Genomic DNA, 21,371 nt, shown 5'->3' with positions numbered 1-21,371 from the left:
TTGTCTATTTTGCTTTGTGGTTGCGCTTCTTTCGCATTGGATCGCGCGCGTACGGGAAATTCACGACGGAATCGAAGGATGGTTGTTGGATGCCGTAATCGCAATCGTAAAAGCATCCACAAAACTATTCCGCCGCGGTATGCCCGGATTGAACGTTATCACACAGGTAATGACGACTGAAAGTGAGAAACATTTGGTCTTGGTCTACCGATTACCGGTGTGAATTATGACGCGGTGGGTAGTTATAGTTTGAGCGAGTTTCTATTCCAAAAAAGGCGTTTCGGAAAAAGTGCTAGAACAAAAATTATCAAAAATTGGCTAAATTTTTCGAAATCAATGAAGCATAGGTATACATAAACTCCTTTAGGAATGTATCCATACATTTATGTGGGAATTTCTTCAATGATTCATCCAATAATTAGTCCGTGGATTTATCCAGGCATTTCATCTAAGAGTTCTTTCAGGATTTCATTTTAGTACTAAATCAGGAATTCCTGCTTGGATTTTTTCTACCGCGGATTCCTTCAAAATTTATCTTTGAATTCCTCTGGGGATTTTTCCAGGGTATCTATAGATTTCCCTAAAGGGCTTTCTCTATGGTTTTCCCAGGGGTTCTTGGAGTTCCTCCATGTATATTCTTAGTACTCCTACACGAATATCTCTTGGTGTTGATCTAGGAATATATTGTGTGATTTCATACGGAATCACTGCAGGAATTCTCCTAGAAATTACTGCTTTGATTTCTCCCAGAATTCATGCTAGAATTTATCAAGCTATTTCTGTTGAGATTTCTCCCAGAAATGCTCAAGATATTAGCCCAGAAACTTTTTCAGGAATTCCTCCGTTGATTTCCAGAATCCAGGAATTCCATCTGTGGAATCCTAACAGTGATTTCTTCAGGTATTTCAACAAGAATTCCCCCAATATTTTTTCTAGGAACTACTTTAGCGATTTCTCCAGGAATTCCTCTTAGGGATCTGGAATTTATCCTAGAGGTTTCGATAGAAATTTCTTGAGTAAAAAGAAAATCGGGTTAAGTACAGTTCCTTTTAATTCCTTTAATAAATTTCGCACGGATTTCCTCCCGGAAGTCCTGTACAGTTTTGTCCGGCAGTCTCGAATAAATGCTTTAGGAGTTCATCAAGAGATTCCTCAAGAAATTTCCCTCGAAATTTACCAAAGATTTCTCTAACGAGGTAACGGAAGACCCACCCCCTAACGAGAGTGTGACAAAACACTCTTTTCGCTATAACTTTTTTTGTTCTTGAATATTTTTCAACCTAATTTTGACACAATAAGCTGGTTCCGGAGTTATTTCGGAATCAAAAAAGGTCATTGCAATTGGCCATTTAGGAGAAAAGTGAATTTTCGATATGAGTTTAGATAACAGTTTAGTTTTCAGACCTAGTTGAACTAGAATGATAGAAAAATATGTCTGAAAGTCCATACCCATACCGGTCACTAAGTGCCTTAGAACCAGTTTCACGGATGTTCCAAGGAACCGGTTCAGGGGCCAATTTTTGAATATGATTCAATACCATCAAGTGGACACCTCAAACTTCGTGATTCTTCAAGATACATTATTCTGAGCTGGTTTGTGTTATCCGAGATACGTTTGCCCATTTTGGAACCGTTTAAGCGGATTTCACGGGAATCGGTTCCGGTGGTTCCGGGATCCATTTTTTGAAGATGAATAAATCGACATATCAAACTTCATGATTTTTTAGCATATTATTACGATGACTGGTTACTTAGAATACATTTGGCCATTTAAGAAACCACGGTTTACCGATTTTCCGGAATCCAGTTCCGAGGTCAAGTTTTGAAAATGGTCCAATGGCATTTCAGGCATCGTGGTTTTCAAAATACACCATTCTGTGTTAGTCTTACGCTGTCTGAAATACTTCTGGCCATTTCGGACCTGATATACGGATATCCCGGAAACCACCGGTCCCGGTGATTTCTCGGTCCATTTTTCGAAAATAAACAAATACCGTCAAGCGACACCTCAAATTTCGTGATTTTTCAAGACATGAAGCTGTTTTTGCGTTATCCGAAATATTTGCTTGTGCGATTCATTTAGGGACTCCTCCAAGAATTCCTCTTGGAATATCTCTGTCGATTCTTCCAAGAATTTATCTAGGTATTCCTTTATGGATTCCTCGAGATTTCTGCAAACTTTTTTTAGGATTCCTCTAGGCAGTCTTGGTGGGTTTCCACTAAAAAAATCTGCAGAGATTCATCCAGCAACTCCTCCTAGAATTTCTCTTAAAATACTGATACTTCTCGGAGTTCTTCAAGAAATTTGTCTAGACTTTTCTATTGGGATTCTTTCAGGAATTCCAGGTGGGATTATTCGAGACAACCTTACTGAGATTCTTCCAGAAGTTCCTTCAGTGATTCTTCCGGGAATTCATTTTCACTACTTCTTCATGGAGTTCCTCCAGCAGCTCCTATTGGCCTCCCTCCGGGAATTCTTGCTGGGGTTCCACAAGCAACTCCTGCTGCGGTTCATCCAGTAATTTCTCCTAGAACTCCTCCAGAAATTCTAATAGTGGTACCTTCAGGAATTTTACTATGAATTCCTCTAGAAGTTACTTCCAGCATTCCTGTTGGGATTCTTTCGGGCAATCCTCTTGGGACTTTTCCCAGAAATCCCTTCCTTGATTCTTCCAAGGATTTCTTTTAGGATTTATTCGGGATTTCCTCCTGAGATTTCAGCCAGAGGTTCGTTCTGAAATTCCCCGTGGGATTTCTCCAGGGATGCCTATTGGCCTTCTTCCAAGAATTCCAGCTGGGATTCCTCAAGTTAGGACTCCTCCAGGAATTCTAACTGTGTTACTTTGACCCTTTGGAGACGGATGGGTGAAAACTGACATTTAGAAACGTGTTCTAGACCAGCAAGGTTGCATCCAGAAAGGTGAAATGCCGTCTCGAAAGGGTTAAGGTACACTTCTAGCGATTACTCTAGGGAATTCATACTTGCAGCGATACTTACGGGTAATCTTCCTGAAATTCCTGCAAAAATGTCTTTTGTGATTCTTTCGCCCTGGGCTTGGATTATATCTTCCAGGAAGCTTTGATTTCAGGCATGTGGTCGATGGCCTTTGCAGTAATGATTAGAATAGCTGAATCTATAATCAATGGCAAACAATTCTGTAAGAATCAGATCTCCAAGTCATCTGATATAGTTATACTGATCATGACGCTGCATAGTATATCGAGCATTTGTCGAAGTCATTTATGTGCCGGGAAAATATAATTCCAAGTTTTAGAGAATATTACAAACTGAGGGAGGGTAATAGGCCCAGTCAGACCCCTGAATGGGCAATGTGGGTTAGTTTATGGGAATGCCATTGAAGGTTTGTAATATTCTCCGAGGCTTTCGAAATCCAACAGGGCGCGTCCCCGGGTTGCGGATAGGGGGAAAAGGGAGATTTTTCACATTTGTACTGTAATCAGCCAATGTGGTATTATCTCCTATGGTGTTGTAGTGCGAATGGATGATCTCATTCTATGGGAATTCGAACCTTGTAATGTATTGTTTATCAACTTCAATTTTCTAAGCTTGATAAGGTTTTGAAGACAAACATGAGATGAGAGAATTGCCTAATAGGAAAGTCACATCAGCAAAGCTTTTACATATGCAAATGCTATCCATGGGGTCATGTCTAGCATTTAATATGTATGGCAATGACTGATTCTTACCTAGCAAGGGTACTACAAGACCACGCGGACAATTCGATTAAAGGCTTAATTGGGGATAATATATTTTCCAGAACTGAAGGGACATTTTTTCCGGGGTGACTGGCGAGTCGGAGAGGGTAGAAGTTTCCGTTTGTTATAATTGACAAAATAAACAATCGGGCGCTTTTTCTTTCTATGACTTGCTTGGTATTTTGTGGATTATTGTTTTTTGGTTTTGGAAGGTATGCGATTCACTATTGAGCCTTAAAGTTATTTTGCATCTGAATAGCATTGATATCGTCAAGTCTGCACCAACACCCTAATCCCACACCAAAATACCCTTTTCCTATCCCATGGCGTTTATGTGGTCAGCAAAGACTATTCAGCCATTACCCCTCCTTATCATCGGCTTTGGACTGACTTGCGCTCTCATTGCCCCACCAAATGCTGCAAAATGAAAATGAAAAATGAAATGTCTTTTGTGATTCTTTCAGGGACTCCTCCAGAATACGTCTACCGGTTCTTCCTAGAAGAACTGTAGGTATTCCTCCAGGTATTTCCTCAAGGAAATTCTCTTAGCATTCCCCCTTTATTCCTGATGGAAGTTATTTTTTTATCCGTATTAACGAGATTTTTATCCCTAGGCTTGTTCATCTCGGGACCCACGTTTTACTTCCCTTCCGAAGGAAGAATCCACATTTGTGAGTTTGTTGGGAGTGGGATTCGATCCCATGGAGGTTCTTCAATATTTCCTGTAAAGATTCTTCCAGCAATTCCTACGAAGATTTATCTAGAAATTCCTTCTATGATACCTCCAGGAATTCTAGGAATAACTCCAGAATTTCCTTCAATGCTTGGTGAAATCAACCGAGACAATCTTCCTGGGATTGTTCTAGATGCTCCTCCGTTGATTCCTTCAGGAACATCTTCAGAAATTTTATCCAAAAATAACAGCTGGATCCCTCAAGCAATTGCAGCTGAGGTTCTCCCAGCGATTCATCCTAGGACTCCTCCATATTTTTTACTGTATTACTTTCTAGGGATTTCTCGTGGGATTTCTTGAGGAGTTCTTGTTGGGATTATTCATGGCAATATTTTTGCACAAGTTTCTCCGGTTATTCTTCCATTAGTTGCTTCAGATATTCTATCCAGGGATTCCTCCAGTAATTTCTCACGGGATTTCTCCAGAAGCTTCTCGTGGCCTTCCTCCAGAAATTCCACCTGGGATTCTTCAATCAATTCTTCCTGCGGTTCTTCCAGATATTCTTGTTAGGACTCCCCCCAGAAGTTCTACGGTCAAGTAGACAGGGACAAATATTTGACAAGGAATGAACTAAAGATCAAACATCTATTTGACACTAATGAAAATTCGATCGTGTCAAACAAGATGTTTGAGCATTGGTTTCTTTTTGGACAAATATTTGACCCTGTGTACTGGGATCTTAACTGTGGTACTTCAGAAATTCGGATAGAGATTCTTCAAGAGCATTCTCCTGGCTTTTTTTCTGAGATCCTTTCGGATAATGCTCCTGTAATTCTTGCAGACATTGCTTTGGTTGTTCTTCCAGGGATTTCTACAAGAACTCATCCAGAAATTCTTCCAGCGAATTTATCCAAAGATTCCTCCAGATATTCCTTTTGAAATTCCTGCCGAAACACTTCTTGGTCTTTCTCCAAGGAAAGGATTCCTCATACAACTCTTCCTGCGGCTGCTCCAGCAATTCCTCGATTCCACTAACTTACCTTTACCGATCAGGCTAAGGCCGGCGTGTCCTCTGCTGTACATAGTAGCCGTCTCCATTCCACTCGGTCCATGGCTGTTTGTCTCCAGTTCCGTACTCTGCGTAGCAGATGAACGGACTTCGTGTTTATCCCCGTTCTCCTAATTACATCCTCTAAAGCAATGTTGAACAGCAAGCACGAAGGATCATCACCTTGCCGTCAGTCTCTGCGAGATTCGAAGGAACTCGAGAGTGTCCCCGATACTCGAACTACGCTCATCTCTCGATCCATCGTGGCCTTGATCAATCGTATCAGTTTATCCGGGAATCCGTATTCGTGCATAATCTGCCATAGCTGTTCTCGATCGATTGTATCATACGCCGATTTGAAATCGATGAACAAGTGATGTGTGGGCACGTTGTATTCGTGGCATTTCTGCAACACCTAGCGAATGGCAAACACAGTGGCGTCTCGTAACCTCACTTTTTACCTGTTCAACGACCCTAAAACTTGAAATTGCAGGAAGTTCAGGTTCTGAATCAAATTGAAAATGGATGGAAACGGCTATTCTCGTCATTCTCTACAAGTTACATGCTAATTTATTGAGAAAATATAAGAATTTACATTTGTTGAACAGGTAGATTTGAGGTTAAGGAATCGCCACTGGGCAAACATCTGGTCTGTTGTAGCGCGTTCACCCATAAATCCAGCCTGATATTGCTCCACGAACTCTCTTGCAATTCAACTAAGTTGTCTCCAGTAATTCTTGTAGGAATATCCTGGCATTCTTGCTGGAATTTTCGCGGGAATCTTCTTGAGATTCCTCTAGAAATTCACCCAGCGATCCACTGCTTTCTCCGGGTGCGAAGGCTCTGTCTCCGTATTCGGCTAATGCAGATGTTGTAGATTTGAATTTCCGTGACGCCATCACGGGAAACCCGTCACTTTGTGTGTTGGTCGACGAGGAAAGAGCGATCCCCCAATCACTATGTCATTGATGCCACAAAACAATGCAAACAGCTCTCCGTTCTCGCTACCATGGCGTCCCATAACGAGCTCATGTATGATCATTGCTCAATTGTAAGATATGTACCTTGGGCGCGAAAGAGTTAAAATACACTACGTTTGAATCGCGAAATTTCTCACAAATTTGAACAGTACCATACGGAAAAAAATCCATTCCCCTCATCATGAACAAAAAAATCATGTTCTTATGATGTCTGTCGAGTCATGATATCATAGTTATGATTCATAATATCATGAATGAGTTGACCAGAATTATGAATAGAAACAAGCATTTTCATAAATTATTTTAATTGTCGCTTCATAGCGTTACAGTTATCTGCCATATATTATTGGCCACTTGTATGTGATGTTGTCGCTATAAGTTCCCTTGTAATTGTTCCAAAAGCCCTCTTGCTAACCATGCAAATAATTTAAAATAAAGTGAAATCGATATTTTCACAGCGCCCAGCTCCTTAAGCTGCACACTAATCGCAATGCAGCAACAGCGGCAGCACCAGGGCGAAGGTCAACAAACGGGAATTTGGCTGGACAAATGCAAGCTTGCTACCAACCGGGACACGGACAACACCGCACACACCGAGCCGACGAGCCGACATGACTTTCAACAAAGCCTGCCAAATTTCAATAGGAAGATTAATGTTTGATTGAGTTTGCATTCTAGTTGTCGGTGTCGTCGTCGGTCCTAAACGAACGAACGAACAGGCGAACGAAAGAACGGGTCGCGAGTTTGGAACAAGTACAACAATATCCAACCGAAACTAGGTGTACCTCTATATGTGAAGAGATGTGCTTTGCTGTTCTAGAAATGGGGTACCCGTATCGTAGCAAATCTGGATTCCGGAAAGGTTATGTGTGAAAAGTTGTCACTGCTTTTGGAGCTGCAGAATGTGCTCTCCTCTTGGTTGGGCAACGGCTTTGTGTGACTTGGCATGGGGTTTCAAACTTTTAAAGGAATGTTCTACATATATTCTAGCTTATATGTGAATCCTATGAATGTGGATATGGCTGTTAGCGCATAAAATTGTGTATTGTAATTTAGTGGTTAAATTATCGTATGATTTATGAAAATTCTCTGTCCGCTGTTTTTGGGAAAAACGTTTATAACGATTTTAGTAAAAACTCACAATATTGCTTCTAAGTCTAAGTAACACTATTACTTCATTGTTTAGCGACTGAACTGCTATAACTTCAATCTAGCAATTGTGCTTACTTCCATTAAAGGCTATCAAAAACTTATTGCGTTCACTGTTTCTCATTGAATTACTTATGACAATTTGCTTTTATCCACTTCAAACAAAAAGTTATTTGTAATCAACTTTTGATTGCAAAACAACAACTCCCATGCCTGCGAATCACCCTGCAAAACATGTGTCGCTTTCGAACCTCAAAATCCATATCGACCTTCTCTTCGCGTAACCATCCATCGAGGTCGCACAATCAAAGTCCTTCGTCGGCAGAAAAATTGAAAACCTTGTTCGTTCAAACGCACGTACATACCCCTACATCACATATGTATACATATAATGGACATAATCGGCGAAGTCTGCGTAGTAGTTCCTAGATCAGCAAAACTGCACCACCGCTTCTAGTTTTGCTAAATAGCGTGGAAGATCGCGCCGCCGTTCCCGCCTTCGCTGTCGTGCAAGGCGAAGCACGGCGAGGCGAGGGTTGGCAAAGCCATTGAACTCTTGCCGCTCGCGTCGTCTTGTGGGGAAGCCGGTCGGTTGGTCTTGTGTCCGTGACATAATTTACGAAAAGAAGCAGACACGGATGCTTTCAAGAGTGCGCGCGCGAGACAGAGAGGGAGACGGTCAACCTACTGTGTGTGCCGTGACAGGTATGGGAATCGCTTCGCAATATAGCAGCAAACAAGTTCCCCGGCTGTTGTTTGTACTCGTTCATACTCGACGACGACTACGACCACGGGCTCTCTGGCTCTGGCTGGGCTGCTTGATGATTCTTCTTGGATACCTACAACAGCCCAGCTCCGTCCGTCCGTGTACTGTCCGATGATGGTGTGGCGATTTTTGTCCGGCCTTGACTGTATCGCCTAGAAGCCAAACACCTTTTGTCAAAGGCAGCAGCACGTTGCCTACCTACCTACCAACAACCAGACCAGCGCAGCACCTAGTGCTGCTAGTAAAGCGTTTTTCCTCTCCGTTTTGTGGCGCTTCCTTTTTTGTGCTTCTGCTCTTTGCGAAGCGGGTGTTCACCGGTATACCCCTTTTGCTGCTCCCCAGGGGCCCCAGTGTTGTATAGGTTGGTCTTTTAATGGGTAGAACACAGGGCGGGTAGCGGGTCAGCCTTACCCATTTTTTATTTTGTTCTCAATAGCAAAAGGAGATGAATCATCAATATGCTGAAAATCTCGTTAATAAAGATATAAAAAAAATATCATTTTTCGTCCTCCAAAATCGATTTAAACCTGTTTTGGAAGGTGGTCCTCTTGGAATTTATAAAGGAAATCCTCAAGAAACCCCTCCAATAACCTTTCCGGGAATTAATCCAAAAATGCTTCAAGAAATTCCTCTAGAAATTTTTCGGAAATCCCTCCGCGAATTGATCCAGAAATTCTCAGTTTCAGAGATCTCAGTGATTTCCTCCAGAAAATCCTTCGGGTATTCTTTCAGGAATTTCTCTGGTAGTCCTCCACAAATTCTACCGACAATCCTTCCAGAAATTTCTTCAGGAACTCTCCCTGAAGTTCTTCTTTCTGGGAATTCCTCAAGAAATTCCACTAGAAATTCATCCAGAAATTGATTGGAGAATAAATAAACTCCTCTGGAATTTTCTCCACTAATTACTTCCAGGACTCTTCAGGAAATTACTTCAGAAATTTCTTCAGAAATTCGGCTGGGAATACCTCCAGAAAAACTTCAAAATTTCTCCGAAAAATCCACCAGAAATCTCATTGTGAGTTCCTCCAGAAAATTCTTCGGGAATTCCTCCAGAAATTCCTTCATAAATTTCTCAGAGAATTCTTCGAGAAATTTATCTGGAAAATCTTCAAAAATCCCTCTATAAATTCCTCCGTAATACGTCCTGAGGTTTCCCTACGAATTCTTTTAGAAATTCTTTAATGAATTCATTCAGAAATTCCTTCAGAAATTCATCAAGAAATTACTCCGCGAATTCCTCCGGGAACTCCGTTAGAGATTCCTCCGGGAAATCTTCCATAAATTACTCCAAAAGTTTTTATGGGAATTGCTCCAGAATTTCCTCTGGGGATTCCTCCAGAAATTCTTCCAAAACTTCTCCAGATTATCCTCTGGGAATTGTTCCAGAATTCCTACAGAAGCTCCTCCGGAAATGCATCCAAAAATTCTTCCGGGATTTTCTCCAGAAATTCCTTTGGAAATTGATTGAAATTCATTCGGGATTTTTTTTTTCAGAAATTTTTCAGGGAATTTTTCGTAAATTCGACCAAAAATTCCCTCGGGAAGTCCTTTAGCAATTCTTACGGGAATTCCTCCACAAATTTCTCTGGTAAGTCCTCCACAAATTCTACCGGCAATCCTTCCAGAAATTTTTTCCTGAAGTTCTTCCTAGAATTCCTGGATAAATTCTATAGGAAATTTACCCAAAAATTAATTGGAGAACACATGAATTCCTCTGGAGATTTCTCCACTAATAACTTCTAGAAATCTATAAGAAATTACTTTGGAAATTTCTCCAAAAAATCTGCTGAGTATACCTCCAGAAAAACATCATTGAATCCACCAGAAATCTCATCGCGAATTCGTCCAGAAAATTCTTTGGAAATTCCTTCAGCAATTCCATCAGAAAATTTCTCCAGAAATTCCCCAGGAATTCTTCGAAAAATTCCTTTGGAAAATCTTCAAAAAATCCCTCAATAAATTAAAATGCATCCGGAATACATCCAACAATTTCTCTCCGAATTCTTCTAAAAATTCCTTTTTGAAATCCTTCTGAAATTCACCAAGAAATTACTCCGGGAGGAATACCTCCAGAAGTTTCTCCGGGAACTCCTCTAGAAATTTCTCTAGGAAATCTAGCAGAAATTACTCCAGGAATTCCTCCAGAAGTTTTCATGGGGATTCCTCCAGAATTTCCTCTGGGAATTCCTCCAGAAATTCTTCTGCAAATTCCTCCAGAATTTTCTCTGGGAATTCTTCCAGAATTTCTAAAGAGGCTCCTCCGGGAATAAATCCAAAAACTCTGCAGAAATTCCTTTGGGAATTGTTCCAGGATTTCTTTCGGGATTTTTTTTCTCCAGAGATCAAGGAATTTTTCGTGAATTCGTTCAAAAATTCCCTCGACAATTCCTTTAGAAATTCTTACTGGAATTCCTCCAGAAATTCCTCTGGATGGAAGATCCTCCACAAATTCTTCCAAATTTTCTCTGGGAATTCCTCCAGAAATTGATCTTGGAATTTCCTCCGGGAATGCGACCAGAAATTTCTTCTAGAATTCTCTATAAATTTCTTTGGGTATTTCTCCAGAAATTTCTCAGGGAATTCTTCCAGAAATTTCTCCGGAAATTCTTCAAGAAATTCCTAAACAAATTTCTCTGGACATGCATCCAGAAATTCATCGGCAATACCTGCAGATAGTCCACTTGAAAATCCTTCGGGAATTCCTCCACAAATTCTTCCGCGAATTCCTCAAGAAAGTTCTCCGGGAATTCAAAAAATATTCAGGAAATTTGTCAAAAAATCTCTCCGGGAATTCACCTAGAAATACTTCCAAAAATATCTTCTGAAATTATTCCGGGATTTTTTTCCAGAAATACCTAAGGGAAATCGTCCAGAAAGTTCGCAGGAAATTCCTCCACAAACTCTTCCAAGAATTCATCCAGATATTGCTCCGAGAATTCCGGAGAATACAGATATACCTCCGGGAAATCTTCAGAGAATTTTCCTCAGAGAAATCTCAGTTCGCTCAGGGAACCCTGAATAATTTCCCTTATGGATGACCCAAGGCATTCCCACACAGAATCCTCAAGAAATTCCCTCAGGTATCACTCAAGACATTTCCCTAGAGAATCCTCAATAAATTTCCACGAAGTTCCTTCAGTGGATCCTAAAGAAATTTACTCAGATAATCTTCAAGGAATTCCCTTGATGAAATTTCGACAAGGATCCTCAAGAAATTTCCTCAAAGAATTCTTAAGAAATTTTCGCATGGATTACTCAATGAATTTCCTCAGGGATTCCTCAAGGAATTTCATCTGGAATATCTTGAGAAATTTCCTCAGAGATTTCTCAAGGAATTCACTCAGGGAATCCTCAAAGAAATTCCCTTAGGGATAACTCCTGGAACAATCATCAACGAATTCCTGTATGAATCCTCAAAAAAATCCTGAAGGAATCCGCAAAGGAATTTCTGGAAGAATCCTCATAAGAATTCCTTCCGGGAAGAATCCTCGAATGAATTCCTGAAGTAATCATCGAAAACATTCTGGAGGAATTTGAAGGAATTCATGGACATATGTTCAGAGTTTTTCCTGGAGAAATCCTCGAATCCTGTGTAGGTGGAAATTGGGTAGATCAAATTTGGAAATGTGAATTCATAGTTCAGTGCTGTTAGTCGAGAATCGAGAAAAATATCCCGTCCGGAATGGGAATAGAACTCCGGATTGGCGATCCATAGCCTTAATCACTAGGCTAACTGGAGACCGACTAACTAGAGAACGCCTCACTTTACCTAGGATATTTTTTTTTAAAAGGTGTCGGACCACTTTGTTGTCTTTGACAACGTTGTTTGTCAGCCACAATAATACCAAAGGTTCTATTAATTGAACACCAACAGTGCCACCAAGCGGCAAAAATAAAAAACTAAAGATTTCTGCATACATTTGGCCAAGTTTTCCGATACAAACTTCAAGATCGTTGAGCGCCCCCTTTAGACATGATCGATTTCGCTCATATTTTGAACATAGCTTCTGAGAGTCCAAAACAACTGATTCAGGAGGTAAGACTTGGCATTTCTCGAATGTTATGTTTTTCATAAATGTGTGGGCCACCCTAATGCTCATGCTATCAAAACTCAATGTGCATTGCTTGTGTGATAATGAATTATCAAAACTTAGATGACAATATTTTATATGTACCACCGCTACCAGCCCTGTCCAAATAGTTGATACGGAGTGCACGAACGAAAACTAGCCGGCTTCGGTTGTATGCCTAGTAGACTGTATCCGATGGAGCATATATAATACCAGAACAGATCGAGAGAGAGAGAGAGTGTGTGTACTTGGCTTTATTTGTACTTAGGGTAATTGTTCCCTTCGTTGTGGTAGTACCTAATGTTGCGGTAGTGGCACTTTTTCGACTAAAATGTTACCAAAAGGCATTTTTAATAGATGTATTATGCTTAAATTATGAGATTGCACCATTTGTGTGCTTAAGATTTGCCCAAAAACCTGTTTAAAAAAAATATTTTCCTTAAAATTTTTGCTGCTGTGTTCCTATTGTTGCGGATACCGCAACAATAGGAACCAAAATTAAATTTTACCTCCATAATAGGAACAGTGTGCCTAATGTTGTGGTAAGCGATTTATGATTGAAAACAGAGATAAACGATAGTTTTTATATTTTTCCAAGCAAATTTGGATAGAAAACTACCAGCTAACGTTTTGCAACCCTTCATTAGATGGTACGGTCATTGTTTTTAAAATGAATTTACCATAATACCACAACGATGGGCACGCTTACCCTATCAGATGCTGAGGGAGTTCAGCACTGTGCGGTGGGTACAGCAAGAAGCAGTTCCATTTTGGTGGTTTTGTCTCTTTACGGCAATGAAGGTGTACCTACCACACACACACATACATGTACGCAAGGAAGGTGTTCTAGAGTTATGCTACCGCAGCGTTGCAGGGATTTACTCGAGCGCAGCATTTTTTTTCGCTTTCGTTACTATCTCGTATGTGGTAATAATTTAACACTACTGGACACTGCGAAACCCGTGTTCTGGCTGTAATCTGCAGAGAATGGTGATTTTGTAGCTTTAGGTATTTGTTAAGTTAGTTTACTACGCTGTTTGCTTCTTCCTTGACTCGTATCGCAATTGAACCTTCGGATCCTTCCTGAATGTTAATCACTTTTCGGTGCTATGTATTTTACGATTCATCATTCCCGAGCGGTCCTTGACCTCCTCCCGCACCGTGACATTGCAGTGCGCACGGCTCAATCCAAAAAAAACGCCCTCACCTCGAAAACAATCTGCAGCACGGGGACCTGAATTTCAATTCTAATTAACCCTTAAAAGCCCTAGACGAACCACTTTTCTTCAATCGGCTACTACTCAAAGAGCAAACAACCAAAAAATTTGAAACCAATTTTAAATTGAATGTTGTTAGTTGGTCTTCCAATATCTGGGTGTGGCATCCCCCCTGACCCCTCCCCCCTTTCTGGGTATTGAGAAATGCCTTGCCACGGGGGTATTTTTCGGCAATTTTATTGAATATCACACATATTGTCATTCTGAAATTTGTATTGTAAAATTTATTTGGCCATAAAATGATCGCTCTGTGCTATGGGCATGCCACCGCTACGGAACCAGTTCCGGACGTTCAGGTTTCCGGACATAATCTCCGGAGGAACCTGCTACATACTATTTACTAAGGTTTGCATTCATAATCCTTTTTTTGCGGCTTCAAATATTGAATTTAGAAGTATGATGTCTTAGAAGAGTTTGTTCTATATACCTAATTCTTTATTTTAAAATTTTCACTTAGATGATTAATCCACCTAAAAGTGCGATAGGAATACACTTTTCTCAAAAATGAAGATAGAGTATTGGAGTCTTCTACAAAGTTGCAGAAAAGGGTATTATTGGAAAGTTTGCTGAACAAACTATTACCTTATTTGCTCAACTTTAAGAGTTATGTGTCATTGTTTGTGGACGACTCCTTGTAATATGTTTTCGGATATAACTTTTTCTATGGATTTTAAGGATTTTTCGAGTGTTCCACAAAGTTGTTCTTTGTGATGGAATGCACCTCTTTCTGCTTTTTTCTTCGTACTGGATTAACGCTCCAAGTGGAACAGCTACTGCATCTCAACTTGGGGGTGAAATCCTAAAAAGCCATCCTGAAGTATGCTTGGAGAAATTCCTATGATTTTTGCAGAAATTATTGCTGCAATACCTCACTCAATTACAGTCACTACTTACTTACTATTTTCGGTCCTGGGCACACACTAGATCCGGCTTATTTTTCTTATTTCTCATTTATTCTTTTCTATAATCATGAGAAACAGAGGAATAGAAGTGAGAGCAAGTTCCATCTCTTCCATGATTCTCGTTCTCTTGTTTGTTACTGAAGAACGAGTAAAAAAGGAACATCTGGCCACGCTAGTGGTTACAACTGTGATTCTTTAAAAAAAAAACGCGTTTTGATTTCCTCGGGGATTTACATGACGATTATTTCGGAAATATTCTTACAAATTTTCCAGCTTGGGAGCAACTAGAAATTCCTTTAGGAATTATTGCTGAGATTTCTTCAGAAGTGATGCTGGAAATATTCCTGGAGAAATTCTAGTTAGAGTTTCTGCTGGTAGCTACTCTTAGAAAAAAAATCTTAAGAAATCCATGAAGAAATCTATAAATGAATCACAAGCATAATTTCTATAGAATACCTTGGAGAAATAGAAAAAGAAATCACTCACACGTGCTTTTCCCTCTTACTAAATTTTGGTTAAAAATAAAAACTAACTAACTAACTAACCTTGGAGAATTCTCTGGGGGAGTCCTTGAAGGTATCACAGAAGGCATATGTATAAAAATATGTTTAAAACTCCTTAGGAAAATTACAAGAGGAATGTCTTCAGAAAAACCTGATGAGTTTCTCTAAGCAATTCCTGCGGGGATTGCTGGAGAAATAGCTTCAAGGGTTCCATCACGAATTTCTCCGGGATACATTCAGATTTTGCCCTCAAAAATCCTACAAGAATGTCCGCTGGGATTCCTGCAATTCTCATTGCGACATTTGAAGTGATTTCTCCATGGACTCTCCCAGAAATTCCTCCTGTGCTTCTCTCAGAGGTTTTGACCAAGAATTCTTCCAGCAATTGCTCTTGAGATTCTTCCATAAATTTCTGCAAGGACTCTCACAAGGGGGGAAAAATATAGTTTCGAGTAAATGAGATTTGAGTAAATAAAGTTTTCCATTATTTTTTCCTCCCATGCAAAATGTATAAGGTTTCAAAATGGACCCAATTTTCTCCGATTCATTGTAATTCACCGTAAAAATAATCTTGAAAAAGTTTCTAAGAGCTTAAAATTATAAGAATTTTTTGATATGCTCAGCTCAAAATCGACAAAATGGTCACTTACACCCCTTTGCACCTGGACTCCTTGCATTACAAATAGGAATTTCTTGCTGGGACTCCTCCAGTAATTCCTGCTGTAATTTATTCATAGATTTCTCCAGAAATAAGTAATTCCTATTGGGAATCCTCTTGAGAATATATTATAAACTACTGCTGGAATTGCTCCAGGACTTCTACTGGGGTTTTTCTAGACATTTCAGGTAGGTACCCTCCTGATTTTTTTTAAGATTCCAATGCAATATCTGCAGAGAATCCTCCATTAATTCCAGCAGGACTTTAAAGAGCAATATTTATATTTATTGGAGATATTCCATGGAAATCTCAGGAAGAATTCAATAAGAAATTCCAGAAAGTATTTTTGGAATCCCTGTTGTTTACTGGATGCATTGCAAGAGGAATTCCTAGAGGTATCCTTGGAGAAGAATTTCGAGGAGAAATTCCGGAGGGATCTTCAGAGGAATACCAGCAGTCATCCCTACAAAAATTGCTGGAGAAATCTTTTGAGAAATCTTCTTAGAATTCCTCCATGAATGCCTGATGAGATTGCGCTAGAAGTTTCTGCCGGGGTTCTTCCCTCGGCAAGGAATGTCCCTTTAAGAAACATTCTACAGTTTATTCAAATGCTCCCGGAATATTTCTATGAATTCTTGTTGTGATTCCTTCAGGAACTCCTACCAGGATTTCTCCAAGCATTTCTGCTGGGATATCACAAGCATTTCCAGATGGTATTTTTGATGTAAGAGCTTTTAAGAATCCTCCAGGAATTGCTGAATAATTTCTGTCATTAATGGCTTGAGGAATCCCAGCAAGATTTCCAAGAGGTTTCCCACCACGAATTCCTCGAGAAATCTGAATCAATTTCAACTTAATTTCTCAAAGGATTTTGAAGGAGACTTCCAATAAGAAAACGAAGAGAAATTCCTGAAACAATCCGTGGTTAAGTTAAGCAGGCATTTTGGGGAAATTTGAAGTGAAATTTGTAGAAAATGTTTTAAAAAAACCTGTAAAAATCACAAAAGGAACTTTTGTAGAAATTCCTGTGGACTGGGCATTTTGGAGTTTTTTTTTCGTAAATGAGGTCCTGAAGGAATTCTTAGAGAAATGCTCAGAAAAACACAAAGAGAAACTTTTGGAGGAATCCAAGAAAAAGTGTTTTGAGAAATTCTCTTGAAACTCTCCCACAAATTAATAATGGAATTTCTCTCGAAATTCTTGCTGAGATTGCCCCAGAGGTTTCTCCAAAGATACCTTTACATTTGCTGCATGTAATTCTTCCAAGGGTTCCTATAGGAATTCCATTTGTGGTTTCTCCAGAGATTTTTCAAGGATACCTTTAGGAATTTCCCTAGCAACATCACCTGAAATTCTGGTTAGGATTCCTTCAGACATTTCCACTATTTTTTTCAGAAATTCTTGCTGGAATTTCTCAAACTATATCAGCTGAGATTTCTTCAGTAATTGCTCTTAGGAGTGCACCAAGAATTCCTAGTACATTACAAGCAGGAATTGGTTGAGGAATTCCAACAAGACTTCCTGGTGGATTCTTTAGGAAATTATTGAATTAATGCCAAAAAAGTTTCTGAAGAAATTTCAAGTGGATTTCCGGCATGAACTACTGGATAAATACTAAGAAAATTTTCTTTAGGGATCCTCGTAGAAATTACTGAAAGAATCACAGCAGGAAAATAAACAAAAATGTCTAGAAAAATCAAAGCACTTTTTTTTGTACGTAGGAATCTAAGCTGTAATTGCATGAGAGTTTACAGTAATAATTTTTAGAGGAGTATTATAATCATTAAAAATAAAAAAATAAAATAAAGAGAATTTCACCAAAAACTCCAGTCTTTTTAAAATTTTTGGAAGTTGAGATGCAGGCGCTGTACCACTTGGAGCGTTAATCCAGTACGAAGAAAAAAGCAGAATGAGGTGTATTCCATCACAAAGAACAACTCTGTAAAACACTCGAAAAATCCTTAAAATCCATAGAAAAAGTTATATCCGAAAACATATTACAAGGGGTCGTCCACAAACAATGACACATAACTCTTAAAGTTGAGCAAATAAGGTAATAGTTTGTTCAGCAAACTTTCCAATAATACCCTTTTCTGCAACTTTGTAGAAGACTCCAATACTCTATCTTCATTTTTGAGAAAAGTGTATTCCTATCGCACTTTTAGGTGGATTAATCATCTAGGTGAAAATTTTAAAATAAAGAATTAAGTATATAGAACAAACTCTTCTAAGACATCATACTTCTAAATTCAATATTTGAAGCCGCAAAAAAAGGATTATGAATGCAAACCTTAGTAAACAGTATGTAGCAGGTTCCTCCGGAGATTATGTCCGGAAACCTGAACGTCCGGAACTGGTTCCGTAGCGGTGGCATGCCCATAGCACAGAGCGATCATTTTATGGCCAAATAAATTTTACAATACAAATTTCAGAATGACAATATGTGTGATATTCAATAAAATTGCCGAAAAATACCCCCGTGGCAAGGCATTTCTCAATACCCAGAAAGGGGGGAGGGGTCAGGGGGGATGCCACACCCAGATATTGGAAGACCAACTAACCGCATTCAATTTAAAATTGGTTTCAAATTTTTTGATTGTATGGTCTTTGAGTAGTAGCCGATTGAAAAAAAGTGGTTCGTCTAGGGCTTTTGAGGGTTAATTCGCGGTCAACTCTCCCAGAACGGATTGACTGCTGCCTCTTCATCGTACGTGTGTACCGCTCTCACTTGACGACGATCTTTCGGCTACCGGCTCGGCCCGGCCCGGCATTCAACCGAACAAACGTGATTAAAATTATTCTCGTTCCATCAATTTGCTTGCGAATGGCCAAACCAAGAACAACACACCCTGGACCCTGTGGACTGCTGGACAACATACATAGATGACCGACCGGCAACAATGGCAACAACCAACAACGGGTAACTTTCACATACCCTCGAGACCGAGAGACACATTCGTTTCCATCAGATCGTTTTTTTTTTCTCTGATTCTATATGTGCGGACCGTGTTGGAGTTCATTCTGTTGGGGCTTAGATTGCTTCAGGTTTGTCCATGTGGTTCTCGTATGCAGGTAGTGCCGCCGTAGCCTCTATATTGTGCTCCAGGGGCGTTGCTACATGATTTCCCAGAATTTTATTGTCCGGGTGTTACTTCAGAGAAAAAGAAAAGTTAGAGTAGTTTCATGTGGGTGCTAAATAGTTAATCCTTACACAATTATCGCTACAGATTGTAAAGTTCCTCGAAGAGGAAGAAAAGTTTATTTTCGCACGAAATTACATAGTGTTTATGTTACCAAAATTATAACAAAAGCTGATAGAAGAATTTTTAACTTGGAAATGGTATTCAAACTCAGCATGAGCGAGGGGTAGAACACAATTTAAATCTTTTTTTGTAGAAGAAATGGAATTTAAGCCATTTTTTCATACAAAATGCAAAACGGTGAGTCGATAAGGAGAGCGTCCCACACGTTCCTACATCATGCTTCCACGGGTCAATCGATGACAAAGACCGCCAGCTAAGAGTTGCGTGCCTAGTTGATAGTGCAGCCTCGGCACTGTTGTCCTTCTGACTTCAGCTAGATTGAGGGGGTACGTCTCGAGCGTCTGTTCACCAAGGAGGAGGTGCGGCTCAAACAGCATCTGTTCTGGCATCAAGCGGCTGAGTATGAAATGCTCCACCACCGGAAGCTGTACCTGAGGTGGCAGCCCCACCATGGTGGATAACGGACCTTAGGCCAACAACCTACTGTTCTCAAAACCCAAAAACCGTTACAGAAACCGAAAATAAAAGATTATGAACTGATTCATCGGCAACGGCTTTTAGCGCGAAACAACGGACAAGAATTGGAACGTGGAATGTATTAACTCTTGTCCAGCAGGGTAAACTGTCACGTCACAACTAGTCAATGTGGCATGCCGTATCAAGCTTGAGATCCTAGAAGAGACCAAAGTTCGTTGGCCGAACTTTGGAGAACACAGGTTGGCGTCGGGCCATGTTCTGCTATACTTTGACGAGGTGAACACGCTCCTCGCCACTGTGGGGTTTGTTTCCTGCTCAGCGCTTACGGCCACGCTACACTCATGAAGTGGGAACCTATTAATAAGAGGATAATTGTAGCCAGATTCAGAACACGGGTTCAGAACCTTACCATGATTCAGAGTCAACTTCTACAAGTCAACTGAATGCTATCGCGGATAAGATTCCAGAAGGTGATATCAAGATCCTTATGGGCAACATGTCATGGGACGCCATGGTCTCGGAGAAATGAGCGAGAACGGAGAGCTGTTTGCAGAGTTTTGTGGCAACAATCACATGGTGATTAGGTGATCGCTCTTTCCCCATCGACCAGTGCACAAAGTGACATGGGTTTCCCGTGATGGCGTCACGGAAAATCAAATCGACCACATCTGCATCATCCGAAAATGGAGACGAAGCCTTCTTGATGTGTGGAACAAACGTAACGCCAACATTGCATCCGATCATCATCTCCTAATCGGTGAGATCCGACTGCGCATTGCCAGGATCCATCGACAGGAGGAGGAAATCGGGCGCCGGTTCAACAAAAGCCGACTGGAAGACGCTGTGGTGAAGAGGTCCTTCGTCGAGGAACTGGAGAACCGGGCTGCAGATATTCCGGAAGGTGGAAGCGTAGAAGATCAATGGAGCGTCATCAAAAACATGTTCATCGCCACCGGCGAGAATAATTTGGGTGAGCTACGCACCCGGAGAAAGCAGTGGATAACAGATGATTCCTGGAGGAAGATAGAGAAGCGAAGAAACGCTAAAGCCAGATAGAGTGAGCAAAAGCACGGGGAGCCAACAACAGTAGCCCGTCAGCGCTATTCGGCTCTCGAGAAGAAAGTGTAGACGGGATAAAAGAGTGTAGACGGATTCCCTAGCCGACGAATGCGAGAAAGCCGCAAATATCGGCGACATCCGTCTTTTCTATAGGGCACGGCATTGTTTTGATTTGGTATGGAATATTGACGTTTCTTAGCCTTGTTGTTTACAAAATTTATGTAAGAGTGAAAGAGAAGGAGAGAATTTCACGCAGTGCCCTATTATGTCTCACGTCGGCTTAGTGGAACTAAGATGAATGCTACGGTGTCCGTAAAAGACACGTCTGGACAGCTATTGATCAACTCAGCTGACCAGTTGAAACGCTGGTTCGAGCACGTTGAAAACCTTTTTCAAGTATCGGCTACGCATCAACACCTCAGCTTGATCCGCCAAGGGTTCGACTCATTACCCGTGTCATCATCAAAACTCCATCACTGTAAGCGATAGAAACAGCCATCTTTAGCATGAAATCGAACAGAGCCCCGGGGGTCGATCGCATTTCAGCTGAGATGCCGACTGGATGCAAGGCTTCTTAGTAAAGTTGCTCAAAAAAGGTGACCTGGAGTCCTCTGCAAAGTGATCCTTAGCTGGATACAGGAAAAAACTGAGGCAACTCTGCGACGGCAGTAAGCAGAGTTTCGTGCCGGAGGATCCTGTGTGAACCATTACGCTCCGTATCATCATGGAGCAAATCAATGAATATCAAGAGTCTCTCTACCTGGTGTTCATTGATTACGATAAAGCTTTCGACCGTCTCAATCACGGAAACATGTGAGAAGCCCTCAGG

General features: G+C 40.5%; 1 protein-coding gene across 7 annotated transcripts in view; it reads left to right on the top strand.

Annotated features, from left to right (window-relative positions):
• Positions 1 to 21,371, top strand: part of LOC109409584 (maternal protein pumilio) — a 310,089-nt gene that overhangs the window by 60,758 nt on the left and 227,960 nt on the right. The window lies entirely within an intron of this gene.

The sequence above is a fragment of the Aedes albopictus genome, chromosome 3, assembly GCF_035046485.1.
Source record: "Aedes albopictus strain Foshan chromosome 3, AalbF5, whole genome shotgun sequence".
NCBI lineage: Eukaryota > Metazoa > Arthropoda > Insecta > Diptera > Culicidae > Aedes > Aedes albopictus.
Note: the sequence above shows the minus strand (reverse complement) of the source record. Positions and strands in the feature narration are given on the sequence as shown.